Source organism: Artibeus jamaicensis, unplaced genomic scaffold, assembly GCF_021234435.1.
Source record: "Artibeus jamaicensis isolate MK-2021 breed Jamaican fruit bat unplaced genomic scaffold, CSHL_Jam_final contig_685, whole genome shotgun sequence".
Taxonomy (NCBI): domain Eukaryota; kingdom Metazoa; phylum Chordata; class Mammalia; order Chiroptera; family Phyllostomidae; genus Artibeus; species Artibeus jamaicensis.
In genome coordinates, this window is record NW_026521924.1 from 5,262,420 (window position 1) to 5,278,879 (window position 16,460).

Below are 16,460 nucleotides of genomic sequence, written 5' to 3' on the forward strand. Positions count from 1 at the left end.
GAAAAAGTCTCATGCTCATTTCAGTAAAAAGTAGAGTGTGATAAATTTTGCTAAGAAGATGAAGTGATGACAGTATGGAAAACTTTGGCAATAAAGTAATTGACAACACACACTCTAGAAGTTCTATGCATTCACTGAAGTCCCCAAAGAATGCAAGGAGATATATATAAGAATTATCATGGCTGCATTATTCACAAAATCCAAAAATGGAAACACTCTCAATGTGTTCACCAAGAGAATGAAAGTTATGATGAAGCGCTCTACGGAAGTGGAAATGATTAAATGAGTACTTAGCTCTAGCAATGTGGAAATGATCACAAGATTGTAAAGCTGAAGGAAAATGATATATGTAGTTGCCACTTAAAATAGAATTTTATGTTTTATTGATACATACATAGGTAGAAAAATATTTTAAAAATGAATGGGAATGATAAACATCACAGCTAGTAGTTGCTCTGGAGGAAGGAACATGTAGAGGAAATGAGATGAACAATGAATATTTAATCCTGTAGAGCTTAAGTTGGTTGTTAGGCACACAAGGCTCCATCATCTTACTCTTTATAAGTTCTCTCTCCCTGAGTTATTTAATAACTCAACATATAGAAAAACTAACAAACAACCCAAAACTAAAGATTTGCCTTAGTTTTCTGGAAAGCTACTGATACTGAAGAACATGTGGAGATACAGTATTGAAACTGCTGCCAGTGGTCCACTGAACTGATCTCAGACTGTATCAGGCACTTTTCTGATTACCCATCAGTAAGATCCATCCTGATATCAAGGCTGGGCCATTTAAAATCTTTAATAGAGTTAAGAATCAAATCAATTTTTACCAATATCTGAAAAGCTGTCAACGTCAGTTAACTCACTTGACCTTGGCCCAGGAAACCACTTCCTTAATTTTTATTTGTTATTGTGTGAATGTGAATGTGCACAAAAATAACTTTAAAATGTTTATTTCTATGACTGACAGACATAACTAACAGCTATGAAACCTGACAGTATGGAAAATATCTCTGTTTCTTGTTTGTCACACCAATAATAAAAAAGCAATCAAAATTTCTTTCACCTGAAGATGAGCAAGAGATCCCATAAAGAAGATGGAGCATTTGATGTAAACACATGAGATTATATTCTGTGTATTTCAACCAGAGTCAAAAGAAATAGATTTTCATAAATTATAGCAGCTCTCTGATTTTAAGCAAGCATTCTTGTTCAAGGGAACAGAGCATTGGGAGAGAGAAGGGGGAGTACATTTGATGGGCAGATGCTGACTGAGCAACTCATGTAACTTGCCATTATTAATGGAATGGGGCATGGGAATGACTTGGGGATTTCAGAAGATGGAGGATGAGTGCTACAAGAGAATGAAGGAAGAAGGAATTAGGAAAAGAGAAAGCTAAAAGCAAAAAATGAAAAAGAAACGATGTAATTTCAGCTGAAGTCTGGTCTCATGGTATTTTCATGGCAGGAGTTGCTGTTTGAAGTAAATGGAGTCACAGCCTTTTTTCATCTTCAGGCAAAAGTGGTGGATTGTTCTCTGCATCAGTTAATAATTGACTGTAGGCTGCTTCCTACAGGCAAAGGTTGACGAGAGTAATATCCCAGAAGAGGCAGCTCCCATAAGATGAAGGCAGTTCTCTGACAAGGGGAGGGCAACTGTGAGTTTAGCAAATAACAGGTAGTGGAGCTATAGAATAGGGGTACCTTCTGGTGAAGAAGATCTGAGCAGGGCACCTTTGGATATCATGAGATCTGAGAAATCAGTTGAGTTCTTCCTTCCACTCCAAGAATCTCACCATAGGTGAGGAAAATTTAGAACCCTTGAAAGATTAATACCCAATTCTCTTATTTTTTCTCAATTCTCATTCTTCCATGGATGATTTCTATTATTTCTAGGCCAGAAAGTTGTTGGGAACCACCCTGCCTGGTTTCAGGAATTGTAACTGCCTCCCATGGTTAAGACTGAGTGAATGACCTCCAGAATGCGAGCCACTTAGGAGACAAAGCTTGTCTCTGGTAGCAAATGCTGCTTCTGCTTCATCCCCTGCCCCCAAAGCATGGTCAGACAGTCAGAGATGGGTAAGACTCCTCAGAGAGAGGGACAATGTAAGCCAGACATGATCACTTGGGAGGCCATCATGGAAATATTCAGGGGGCTGCAACAAAGAGGGAATGATGGACCCTCGCCCCCCACTATTCTGACATAGCCCGAGTCCCCATGTCCTCTGGGAGAAGTGCTTCCTGGCTCTAACCCACTTAAGCATGAAAACCTATGATGGGGAAGGCAGTGCAGCCCTGTGCTGGTAAGGGTTGGTTCCACGGGTGATCAGGCCTAAGAAAGAATATGTAAAAATTCTGTGAAACCTGCTTTGTTTAGAATGCTCTCATTTAAATGATAAGGATCCAAGCAAGAAGTTTGTTCCTCAGAGTTTTATGGCTCATTAGCTATCTGACCCTGACTGAGAGAATAAGCCCTCATAGTTCTTTGAATGCTATCTATTGTTTGACCTTTACCTGTATTCTTGTGGCAAATGAACCCAATAAAAGCCCCTTGAGGAAGGGGGCTCTTGACCCTTCTCCTTTGAGGGATTGGCCGCCTTTCCTCCCCAAGCAGATTATGTCTTGGTAGTTTCACTTTCATCTGTGTCAGATGGGGGGACCTTGTGGGCAAAGTTTCCCCCACGGAAAGTTACTTTTACATTCTTGTACATTCCTTCCTCTGCTTATGATGTAAATGTCACTCTTTGAGTTCTCTAGCCTCTTTGGTTCTTAAAACCATACTTTCGCCTCAAAAGATGTTTTTTCCCCCTCAAAAACATGGCTGTTGTGATCAAATGTGTCCACTTCCAATAATATAATCTTCACAATCTATTTCTTAAAAAGTTCTAGTCAGAAACTCACCTGATTTTTTTTTTAATCTCAACTTTTTGTTTTCCTTTTGATGTAATAAACACCATTCCTTAAATGAGTAATGAGCGACAGGTAGGTATAGATAGATGACATCAACTACCAATGGTATTTCTAGAAAGTAATTTACATGATGAACAAATTGAATTTTAATTGTTATATTTTAGCATTGCCTGAATGAATTTCCAATAAGTACAGTTAAAAAATAAAAGGTTTAGGGGAAGAGAAAGCATCAGGATTTCCAGAACAAACTTTGTACAAAGGATATCCTGGGTCATGTGAACTCAGTATCACAGTTGCAATGAGATCTTTAGGTTACTTTATGCTGACTTGTGTAAGTTGATAGGTATTCACCACCCCCCACACCTAAAGATGGATGTGGCATCAAAAGGAAGAGTACTCTAGTCTGGACAGTCAGGATTTATTGTAAACAGTAGCCATTCCCCAAAGCCAGACTGTACCAGGTAGGAAAACAACAACTCAGTCAACGGATGGATGGCCCATAGGACAACATATGGGCCACAGGACAGTCCCTACCAATGCAGCTGAACTATACTCAGAATTGTCTCTCCTAGCAGACTGGTACAACCATTATGGAAAACAGTATGGAATTTTCTCAGAAAAATAAAAATCGACCTGCCTTTCGACCCAGCAATTCCACTGCTGGGATTATATCCTAAGAATCCTAAAACATCAATATCAAAGAACCTATGCACCACAATGTTCATAGCAGCACAATTTACAATAGCCAAGAGTTGGAAGCAACCTAGGTGCCCATCAGTAAATGAATGGATCCAAAAATTGTGGTACATATACACAATGGAATTCTATGCTGCAGAGAGAAAGAAGGAGCTACTACCCTTTGCAACAACATGGATGGAACTGGAAAGCATTATGCTGAGTGAAATAAGCCAGGGGTTGAAAGACAAATACCATATGATCTCACCTTTAACAGGAAGCTAAACAACAAAACAAACAAACAAGCAGAAAAAAAAACCCAAAAAACAAAGACACTGAAATAGAGAACAAGGGATAGTGACCAGAGGGGAGAAGGAAGGGAAGTTAAGGGGAAAATGGGGGAGGGATTTGGAGGAACAAATAGGAAGGACACAGGGATGAGAACTAAGTGGGGTGGAAATGGGAGGGAGGTGGGGAGCAAGGGGCGGGGGAGGCTGGGATGGGAAAAATAGACAAAAAACTGTACTTGAAAAATAACTAAATAAAATTTAAAAAAAAAAAAAGAATTGTCTCTCCTAGAAAAGAGAGGGTGAAACAGTTGTGATAGGGACTATGGACTGACTGTAAATGCATAGAATGTTTCCATAGAAAACACTAAAGATTCTATCTAAACAAGGAAATAAATTACTATGAAGTGGCAACTCTGCATTCATGCCATCATTAAAAATTGTAATTGTAGAATAAGTGGTCAGTTATAGGAAATAAAGAATATGATACCTACATATTGATTATTGAAATTGCAGCTTTGTTACAAGGAGAGACCGCCAAAATTGCCAGTTGCTTATGGGGAGGGTTCATTTCCCTCCAGCTTTACTAATATATTATTAACATATAATATATGTAAGTTAAAATGTACAGTGTGATAATTTGGTGGATGTATATATTGCAAAATGAGTATCACAGTAAAGTTAATTAATAACTCCTTCCCGTCATACAGTTACCATTGGTGTGCATGTATGGTGATAACATTTAAGAAGTATTCTCAGCTTTCAAGTACACACTACAGTATTGTTAATTATAGTTGCCATGCTGTGGATTAGATCCCCAGAACTGATTCATCTGGTAGCTGGAAGTTTGTACCCTTCGACCAATCTCTCAATTTCTCCCACCTCCGCAGCCCCTAGCAACCACTATTCTACTTTACATTTCTGTGAATCAAGATTCACAGAAGATTTTCAATATTTCATATATACATGAGAACATATAATATTTGTCTTTCTTTGTCTTATTTCACTTAGCATAATGCCCTCAGGCTCCATCCTATTTTTTTTGCCAAAGGCAATATTGTTTTTTTATGGCTGAATAATACTCCATATTTTATATACCACATTTTCTTTATGTATTCACTGTCAATAGACACTTAAGTTATCTTAGTTATTTTTAATATATTTCATTGATTATGTTATTGCAGTTGTCCCATTTTCCCTCTTTATTCCCCTCTACTTTACACACCCCCTCCCACTCATATTCCCCTTTCTTCAGTTCATGTCCATGGGTCATACATGTAAGTTCTTTGGCTTCTCCATTTCCTGTGCTATTCTTAACCTCCCCTTGTCTATTTTGTACCTATCATTTATGCTACTTATTCTGTGTACCTTTTTCCCTTTTCTCCCCACCCCATCACTCCCCACTGTAACCCTCCATGTGATCTCCATTTCTGTGATTCTGTTCCTGTTCTAGTTGTTTGCTTAGTTTGTTTTGGTTTTGTTTTAGGTTCAGTTGTTGATAGATGTGAGTCTGTTGTCATTTTACTGTTCATATTTTTTATCTTCTTTTTCTTAGATAAGTCTCTAACATTTCATATAAAAAGGGCTTGGTGATGATGGACTTTAACTTGATCTTATCTGGGAAGCACTTTATCTGCTCTTTAGTTCTAAATGATAGCTTCGTTGGATAGAGTAATCTTGGATGTAGGTCCTGGCCTTTCATGACTTTGAATACTTCTCTCTATCCTCTTCTTGCCTGTGAGGTTTCTTTTGAGAAGTCTTATGGGAACTCCTTTGTAAGTAACTCTCTTCTTTATTCTTGCTGCCTTTAAGATTCTCTCCTTATCTTTAATCTTGGGTAATGTGATTATGATGTACCTTGTTTTGTGCTTTCTTGGGTCCAACTACTTTGGGACTCTCTGAGCTACCTGGACTTCCTGGAAGTCTATTTCCTTTGCCAGATTGGGAAAGTTCTCCTTCATTATTTTTTCAAGGCACTCCTATGATTCGGATGTTGGAATATTTAAAATTGTCCCAGAAGTTCCTAAGCCTTGAATGGACATACATGTTCACACATACTATGAACATGCATGAACACATACATATGCATACACATATACACATTCACACTGTAAACAAAAAGTTCAATACTATTGAAAGTTGAAAAATGTTACTTTCTTCATGGGAATATCATACCACCTTTCTGTTCACAGCCCTCTCTTAGTTTTTTACTGACTTCCCAGTGTACACTTGTCCTGTGTCTAGATGCAAAACTGGAGGCTTTCAATTGATTTATATATTAAATTTTGAATCAAAGGATGTGACAAATGAAAGACATATTTTAGAGATGCATTTTAGCCCAAGCCCTCTGTTTTTCAGATGGATTGTCTGGCCTAGAGAAGCTAGTTGAATTCCTCAACCTCATACTGCTTAGGAGTCAAGTCTCATCCCCCTACAAACATTAGATGTGGGGACGAGACTCAACTCCTTGTACCCTAGTCCTAATTTTGTGACTGGTTGTACCACAGAACTTCTTCTGAGAAAGCTTCTAAACTTTTGATGTGGTACATAATATAAATGTACATAATATGCCATTTTTTAAAGACATCTTTTTAAAAAAGATTTTATTTATTTATTTTTAGAGAGAGGGAAAGTGAGAGAGAAAGAGAAGGAAAGAAACATCAATGTGTGGTTGCTTCTCATATGCTCCCCACTGGGGACCTGGCCTGCAACCCACACATGTGCCCTGATTGGAAATTGAACTGGAGACCCTTTGATTTGCAGGCTGGCACTCAATCCACTGAGCCACACCACCTACATGAGGTATACCAGCCAGGGCTGTAATATACCATTGTTTATCACCACTACTACAGAACTGCAGGCTTTGTTACACTGCTCCTTTTAAAGAACTGATTAATCTTTGTGTGTAAATTTCAAAAATTTTCTCTGTTGAGCACACTCAAGAAACTAAAATGTGTCCAGCCATCAAGGGCTTGCCCAATATTGATAGCATAATTTTAGGAAGGTAATGGTAGGAGGGAAGGTCCTATAATCAGGAGTTCAAAAGTCACATGGAGCAGTATGACTGCTGAACAGAAATGATTCTCCAGAATTCAGACCCTGTTATAAAGTAATTCTTAATTTCTTGAAAGATATTGTCCCCTTTGAGAAATGTGATACAAATTTTGGAACCTCTTTTCTTAAACATTCAAACACACACAATATTTTGCATACAATTTTAAACACTCCATGCTATCCCTAAATGAGTGCATCTCTAGTTGGAAAAACAAAAACCTCTCTAAGAATTGAAAATAAAGGAAATTTAATAGAAATAATTGATTACAAAGATCCTGGAAAAGATATGAGCAAAACAACAACTACAAAAAAGAGGTTCTGGATGAGCCAAAAGAAAGGAGAAGAGATGGAATGTGAAACTGCTATGGCCCCCGGGTGGCGTCCAGTGAGCTTCACATACTGGTGCATGGTTCAAGACCCTGGGCTCTCTTGCCTCTGTTGCTGATGGAGACACATGCAGAAATCAGAAGATACTCACCTCTCCCTTCCTCTCAACTTTAAATACCTCACCAGGGTCTTCTATAAGCACAAACTGATTAGATACCACTTTCAAGGAGGCTTGGAAAATGTGGTTTGAAGAGTCTCAGTCACCTACAGCTGAGCACAGCAGAGATGGATGAAAATAGGAATTGATTGTAAATAGGCAAATGACCATCACAGTAGCTAAAGCACAAAGAAAAGATTTAAATAAGGATGTGTGAGTATTTCACAAAATTTAAGGGCATGATTAATACCAAAACAGTGTGTGTCCATGTGTATGTTTGTCTAAATTTCAACAACAAGCTCCCTCTGGCTGTTGATAGAATACTAACATGTGATGAATACCTACTAAGTGCCAGATACAGACCTCAGTACATTACTAATATATATTCACAACTGTTGCATCCTAATGACTTTTTATTTATTTACTTTATTTCACTGAATATCTAAATATCAGTGTCTTTGCTATTAGATTCATTTGTTTGCATTCCCAAATCAGTTACTTAAATCAGATAAGTTACTTGATATCTCTTAAGTCTCACTTTTCTTCCTTGGACAATACAATTTATCTATAGTTGTTTTTAGACTATGTACAGTGTAAATAAACTGCATAGCAGAAATCTGGTGCATATTGGTATAATAATTATTGATTCTACTTTAATATTAGGTTTAGTGAATTTGAAATCTTGATTGTAACACTGGTTATGGTTTCATTCTTCCCTGAATACATGTTCTTTGCAATGTGAATTTTCAGTATCTACTATAAAGAGGTGGAATCTATTTGTCTACACTTTGAATGTGTGACTTGCCTTGGTCAAACAGAATGTGGCAGAGGCACCATGTGCCATTTTGAGTCTGGGCTTCAAGAGGCCTTGCATGTTTCTATTCACATTTTTTGGAACTTTCCTTAGGCCCCAGGAGAACCAGGCTAGAACTAAGTTAGAATGTTGGGCCCAGACTCTAGTCTAGCCCAAACTCAGCTTCTTATGCTTTCCTCCCATTAGGATTTGCTGAAGCTTCTCCTAAGCCTCTAAGGTTTCCGGAATCAGGTCATTATCTTTCCTGCTTCTGGAAAGCTCATATTATTTACATTATTAGTTATCTGAAGGCTTGATTGGAACTGGATAGTCTACTTCCTAAGCAGTTTGCTCATATGGCTGGAAGGTTGGGATTGGCTGTTGTCAGGAGGCCTCAGTTCCTCTCCATGTGTACCTTCCCACAGACTGCTTAAGTGTTCTCACAATATGGGGGCTGGTTTCCCTAAGATCGGCGAGAGATGGGAAGGCAGAAGCTGTGATGATTTCCATGCTCTAACCTCAGCTGTCATGCACCCTCATTTTCACCACATTCTTTTTGCTGGGAGTGAGTTACTCAGTATGAAAATGTCAAGAGAGGACCATTAGGCTTCCCATTTTGAAAGGTGTGACAATAATTGGACATATTTTAAAACTATCACATCCTGAAAATTCAGATGGCTTCTTGCATGACTTCTTCATATTTTCCCCACTTTTATGTTTGTACTATAAGAAGGTGGAGTAGCAGGAGTTCATAAATAATGGGAAGACAAAGGATCATACACTTTTTCATGTTGACTCTTAGCTTTGACATGTACCCACGATAGTCTGTCTTTTATTCTATAATGTGTATAAAGCCATAGTGATGCCTTGCCCCATCTTACCACTTATGCAAAATTGTATTAAAAACATCTTTGCAAGAGCTATTTGTTACTTCTTCTAGTGAGACTTAATATTCTAGCAAGGACATGCAACAGTTGGAGACACGGATACTTTCCAGCCTTGAGAGCATAGCAATGACATGATATGCAGCTATTTCTCTTGTCCTGTTTACCTCTGTCATTACCCCAAGCCTTTTCCCTTCCTCCATCAGTCAGTTCTTGAGCAGTTGCTCTGCTCCAGGTGCTGGGGAGGCAGAGTAGCAGCCCAGTCCCTGCTTTTGTGATGCATACTGTCTGAAGTTTGGTCCCTGAAATCTTCTAGGTTGTTTATCTAAAAGACAGATTCATAAACTCTACTCCAGATCTACTGACTTTAATTTCTTGGGTGGCAATTGGAAACCACACTTAATAATTTTGAATACCACTGACTGTTATGTAGTAAAATTAAGTTATTGTTACCATTATGATGTTTTTTTTGAGTTGTATTTCATGAATCACTGGGTCCCAAACTTTGGCAGGCATCAGGTAGCTGGGCTCCATTCCTGGAGTCCCTGATTAAGTAGGTCTGGGGCCAATAATATAGAGTTCTAAGAAGTCCTCAGCTGATGCTGATATTGCTGATTCCAGGATCACACTTTGAGAATCAACAATATAAATACTAATTCATAATGTTTTTCAAAGGCTGATGTGTATTTAGTCTAATTGGGTCTAACCCAAAGTCCCAGAAGGACTGGAGATAGCCATAGGACTTTGGAGATAAAGTAGACTTTGTTGGTAATGAATCCAGCTCTTTCCTTTGATACTTGAGTTTAAGGTTCAGTGACTGTGCCGTGGTCATTAGGCAAGTCAAAGCAGATGCAGAAAGATAGCTGGGGCTTTCTGCCTTCTTGTTCAGTATGTCTTTCATTGATCAGTCTACTTAGGAATATGTATCTTTATGTGCTTCTGGGACCAGGTGATCATTAAGTTATAAAGAGTAACCATCATAGCTTAAATCAATAAAAGTCATAAAGGATGTTGAGATTAGACATTTTCATAAAGCTGAGTATAAACCAAGAGGTCCTCTTCCTCACAGTTAAACAGTATGTTGAAGGACTTGTTTTGCCTTTTTTGGTATCTTACTTAAATCATCAGAGGAGCAATTTCTTTTTATGAAGGGTATTAAGAAAAGTGCTGAAATGTGAATCTATTGTAAATAAAGTCTAATTTTGGTTGCAGAGCCTGTGACCAACTGCCAAGAAAAATATTAACATAGAAACAGATAGTCTGAGAATATATGAGTAGTGACATTTCAGATAAATATTCAGCATATAACTCCATGAGGCAGGAATATAGGGCAGCTTTCAAAAATGTGTGGCCAGCTGCACAGACCCAAGGGCATTGTAATGACTGTGTCCAGCTTGTTGTTGACTAAATTTTAAAAAATTGATTCATCACAGATGAGCAATAATTGTCTTGATAACTAATTAATTATATCATAAGGCCATCTGTGATGTTTTTGTGATTTCCAAAAAAGTATGCACTAAACTTGAAGGGAGGAGATCTTGCCAGTTTAGAAATGACATCTGGAAGGGTTTGGAATTAAAAGGCTTAGCAAGAAGAAGTAGACCTGCTTATAGATGCCAAAATTCAAGCAGGCTTCTAAGTAACTGCATCTGTTTTAGATGTCTGAGTTAGGCTGGGTTTCTCAGAAGTAAACCCCGGAGGCAGGAACATATGCACAGGCATATGTGTATGCATCGTGTAAACTGGAGGTGCTCCCAGGGGTAAGCCAATGAATGACCTGGGGAGGCAGAGCAGAGACAGAAGGAAGGCAAGCAATAGTAAAGTCCCAAGGAGGAAATGTCCACTTGACCCCACAGGGGAACTAGAGGCTGTAAGTTCTTCATCAAGGTTGTTGTCCAAAGGCTGTCTGTCTCAAGTACTTCTGCCTCTGTGTGAATGTGCAGAATGCTCCAGTAACCTCCAAAGTCCCAAGTAGGGGAGTCACAGATTCTGGGAGTTAGAGTTAAAGTGACTAAAGCTGGGGGAAGGACACACAAAACATGTTATGTCTATCTATGGGAGCTCAGCATGTTCACACCAAGATCCAAACTCTCCCTTGGCATTAGGGTTGTCCAAAGGAATAACATGCAGAAGAATTATTGGAAAGTTCATTCACTCACTCATCAATAATATCTTCTAATACAGCCTTACATGGTAATATTTTGATCAATACCTGGTTGATCCCTATATCTTTCCTTTTAACTTCTTTTATTAAATTCTTCTAAATATGTATTAGGGATTTTCTTATTTTTTAGAGACTGCTATTTTGGAATATGTCTTCTTTAAAAAAATGTTCCTAGATTGTACTAGCAAGTACACAGCACTTGGGTGTCTCTTATACAACCTCACCTCCTTATCTTGCAGTCACCTCACTTCAACACATTCAGAAATCATAAACAAGTATCAGTACAGCTGTGCACCACACTCCGTAGTATACTTCCCTCTTCAATTATTTAGCGTTGAATTCTGTCAACAAGATGTAATGTCCCGATGCCCCAGGGAAGCAGGATGAGAAATACATTTTTTTTATATTATGGGACATGGATTTATCAATATACATACGTCATTCATCAATGTGTTGTGTCAATGTAAACTTGTAATTATTTTTCCAACCAAAATGGAAATAGGAAGCAAAGAAAATGTATGAGAGCCATCTTCTGGAGAGAGCTGTTAACAACCATACAGGACTGTGCACCTCTTCTAGTACATTCCCCATCCTGTGCCTCAGCCAAAACTGAACCAGGCATCCCTTTTATCAAGCCTGCTCCTCTATGTATAGCCTACTTCGATGAAAGAATGACCATTCATTCAGTTACCCTATTCAGAACTCTTGAAAGTATCCCAGGTTCCTAGGTCTCTCTTATCCATACATCTATCTAATATGCTTTTAACTTCTCCCAGTTATACCTTTGGTTACTATTCTCCTTCCCACCACCAATGCCTTTATATAACTTTTCACCATGAACTGTTAGCCAGACCTCCTATAAGGTCTCCCACCTGTAGTATTAACCCCATCTAATCTATATTCATAGTGCTGTAGAGTCCTTGTTTTCTCTAAACATGAATTTGATCATGTGCTGATCCTCTGATATAAGTGATTCCATGCATCCCATTGTGGAATACTGATAATGTCTTCCACATCCTAATCTCTGGAACCTGTTAGTGTTACTTGATTTGGAAAAAGAGTCTTCTCAGATATAATTAAATTAAGGATCATGAGATGAGAAGGTTATTCCATATTAGCTGGGTGGGCCCTAAGTGCCAACACCAGTGTATTTATAAGAAAGAGGCAGAGGGAGAAAGATTCATAGAGGACAAGGCCTTGTGAAGACAGAGCAAAGAGATGGGGCCACAGCCAAAGCTGCTAACAGCTACCAGAAGTTGGAGTAGACAGGGGGTGGATTCTCACCTAGAGACACCAGGGTGAGTGTGGCCCTGCTGATACCTTGCTTTCAGACTTCTAGTCTCCACAACCGAAAGAGAATACATTATTGTTTTTGAGCCTCCCAGTCTGTGGTAATTTGTTACACATACTCAGGAAACTGATAGATTCATTGTCATTAAGAAAATGGTCAAATTGTTTTTATATCATTCAAGGCTTTCTGTGATCTGAGCTCTGCCTTCATTTCCCAACCTAATCTCTCATCATTTCCCCAAACGACCTCTGTGCTCTAGTGACTAGGAATGGCTGGAAGGCCTTGGTTTGTGTCATTTCCTTCCTCAACTTCCTGTAATTAATTACATATGCTCTTACATTTCTCCAAAACTCCCCAAATCCTCATGTAACAATCAGCTTAAGTGTACTAGAAAAACCTATGTGTGAAATGTGACCTTTCTCTTGAGCTGGAGATGGGAGGGGAATATGGATATAACAATCTTTAAACTTTTAAAAATGAAACCAAGTGTATATCACAATTCATATAAAAAATGAATCAGCACATGTGATTTACTGTCACTCAAACATAAATGAAAATTTATCCTAAATTTAGTTTATAATGATCAGATTTATATTTATTGCATAAGTTGTTTGGAGGGTGACAGTTGATGTTTCATAAAGGTTTTTTTTGTCATCTTTTCAAGGATTAATCCCTGCACAAACATGGGTGGTGTGAGTGGTTATGTTGGTGTCCAACCTACATCGGGTTCCCTTTACTGGGCTGTGTAACCAGGTCTCAGCTGCTGAGAGTGTTGACTATCATCGCCCCACACGCCAACTTTATTGAATATAATGGACATATAACATTGTGTGACTTACTATAAGGTGTACGACCTTCTGATTTAATATGCTTATGTATTATATGATTACCACCGTAGTCTTAGCTAATATCTACTTCACATCACATAATTATCATTTCTTTTTCGTAGTGAAAATATTTAAGATCTATTCTCTTAGCAGCTTTCAAGTATGTAGTACAGTATTGTTATTTGTGTTAATAATAAGTCAATACAGATTAGTTTATTCAACATGTAAATTAATATATACCACAATACTTACTACATTGCAATAAGTATTGCATAATACATAATAATAATTCTGGGCATTAGAGCTCCAGAATTTATTTATCTTCTAACTGCATGTTTGTACTTTTCAACCAACATTTCTCCCATGTCTCCCACCACCCCCAAACCCCTGGTAGCCACCATTCTACACTCTTTTAATAAATATGGCTTTTTAAGACCCACACATAAGTGATGTCATAGAGCATCTGCATTTCTCTGACTTATTTCACTTAGCATAATGTACTCAAGGACCATTCATGTTATCACTAGGGGCAGGATTTCATTCCTTCTCATGGCTGAATGATTGTCTGTTGTGTGTGTGTGTGTGTGTGTGTGTGTGTATGCACCCCACATCTTCTAAATTCATTCTTTCTTTGATCGCTGGATACTGGGCTTGTTTTCCTATCTTGGCTATTATAAATCATGCTACAGTAAACATTGGAGTGCAGCTATGTCTTTGATTATTTTTATTTCCTTACCAAATAAAAATGGGCAAATAACATGAATAGAAATTTTTCTAAAGAAGACATACAAAATGGTCAATAGGTACATGAAAAGATGCTCTGTATCACTAATTGTCAGAGAAATGCAAAGCAAAACCACAATGAGATATCACCTCAAACTGTGGGATGACTATTATCAAGAAGATGAGAGACAAGTTTGGTGAGGATGTGGAGAAAAAACAACCTTTGTGTACTCTTGGTGGGAGTGTAAATGGTAAAGTTTTTCCATAGTAAACCTACTGTGGGAAACAGTATGGAGGTTTCTTAAAAATTTTTAAATAGAGTACTAGCTATTGAAGGCTCATAGCTGTCCTCTATGGCCTATCAGCTGGCATCTAAAGACTTGACTGATAAGGAGGCACCAAAGACTGGCCCTCATACCTCATTTGGAACCAACGCTGTGGTGCCATGTGGTCCAGGGATTCCTTGGGGATCAGCTGAAGCCCCTTGGCTGAGGCCACACCCTTGCTCAGCCCTTTGTCTTTCCCATTTGCCTCTTTCACCCTGAGCTCTGCCTCAAGAAATCTCTCACACTCCTTCCCAACTTAGACTCTGCTTCTGGGAAATGCAACCTGGGATAGACAGAATGCCAAACTTTATTAGTTCTAGTCTGTATGACCCAAGTCCAAAATCAACAAAGAGTTGCAGCAAAACCTCAGTTATTTAACACACTCTCATGTGTGTTATGGTAATAAATGCAGGCGTAGTTTCAAGGAGTTTTAATCTCTTAAGAAGTAAAAAATCCTTTTTATGGAGCTTTTTGTGAAATTCATTAAGGAGTGTGTGAATGAATGAATGTTCTAAAAGTATAAATGGCCTGTAATATTCTTCAAAAGTAAACACAAGTGCTGCTGCTCCTTGGAGAAAGTGTGTCCTAAAGCAAAGAGTTTGAAACCCAACCTCTTCCCCACCTGAGCCTCCTACTCCAGCATCAAGGCTGAACTCCAATTCCTCCCCCTTAAGGCTGCTTCTAGAACTTGGAGAAATCCCATGGAAGGAATTTTGCTCTAAGAAATCTAAGTTACTGCTGCTGAAACAAGAGGGTTTTTATGCTTCAGACAAATCAAAATGACTGATAATAACCTGAAAATAATCTCATTACTAAAGTCAAATAGTAAAAATTTTACTAAATTCAAAATTTCCTTAGAAGAAATGCACCTTCAGAAGTTAAATCGAGGAAAGAGAAGGTGGAGGAGCTCAGGGTAAGAGCACTGACCTAGAGAAGAGACATGTGTTCCCTTCCTTCCATGTCCAGTCTGAGTGACCTTGAAGGAGTTGCTTGGTGACATCACAGTATCATTGGGAAAATGTAAGTCATAACACTTTGCTTTCTGAAGGCATTACAAAATGCTGAGAGCTCTACAAAGGTTTATTATTATTATTATTTATAGGACCCATGGCTCAGAGGATCATTCATCTGTCCTTTTTATATTGTTCTGATATAAATCAAACATCAGGAAAGCAAGTGAGTATTGTAGAAATATTAAAAAAATAATTTCTATAATAGTTCTTGGATTCAATACAAATTTAATCTACTATTCTATAATAACCAGTAAAAAATTCCAGGGTAATCACCTTGTCTTTAACTTGAAAATAAAATTGTATTTATCAATTTCTAATTGATTACATATAGAGAAATTAATTATCTACTAGGTGCCAAGCACTATTCTAAGATGCATCTTATTGTTGAGAAGGAAAAAGAGCATTATACTTGTATAATCCTCAGAAAGGATTATGTATTTACAAATTGTGCAGCTTCTGGAAAGAGAATAGATGACATGTGAAAAGCAGAAGACTTTGCATCTCTCTGATGCATGGCAGTCAGAGAAGACCTCTTTGAAGAACTGATGTTGGCTGAGATCTGAGAGAGGAGGCTGTACACAGAGAGTGGTCTCTGAGATGGCTCAGAGTCAGGAAGACCTGTATGCAGTGGACTGATGGAGAAGCACGGCAGATCGGTATCTATTTTGGGGTAGGGAATTAAGGTGTAACTTTGTAGAAGAGTAAGCAGATCACTTTCAGCAAAATACTAAACCTCTGCATGTCCCAACTTCTTTATCTGTAAAATTAAACTAGTAATAATAATGTCTATTAAATTGATATCAGTTAATATAGATAAAGATTTTAAAATTTGCCCTGTACACAGTGAATTGTTGCACAAATTTATTATTATATTCATATAGACATAATTTATTATTTTCAAGTTGTCTCAATCATTTGCAACAACTCAGAACCTTTAATTATGTTTAAAAGTATAATGCAAATGTTTTAAACCTTGGAGCACAGCACAGCTGACAGGAATTGGTAGAAAGAAGAGGGAAGAAATGT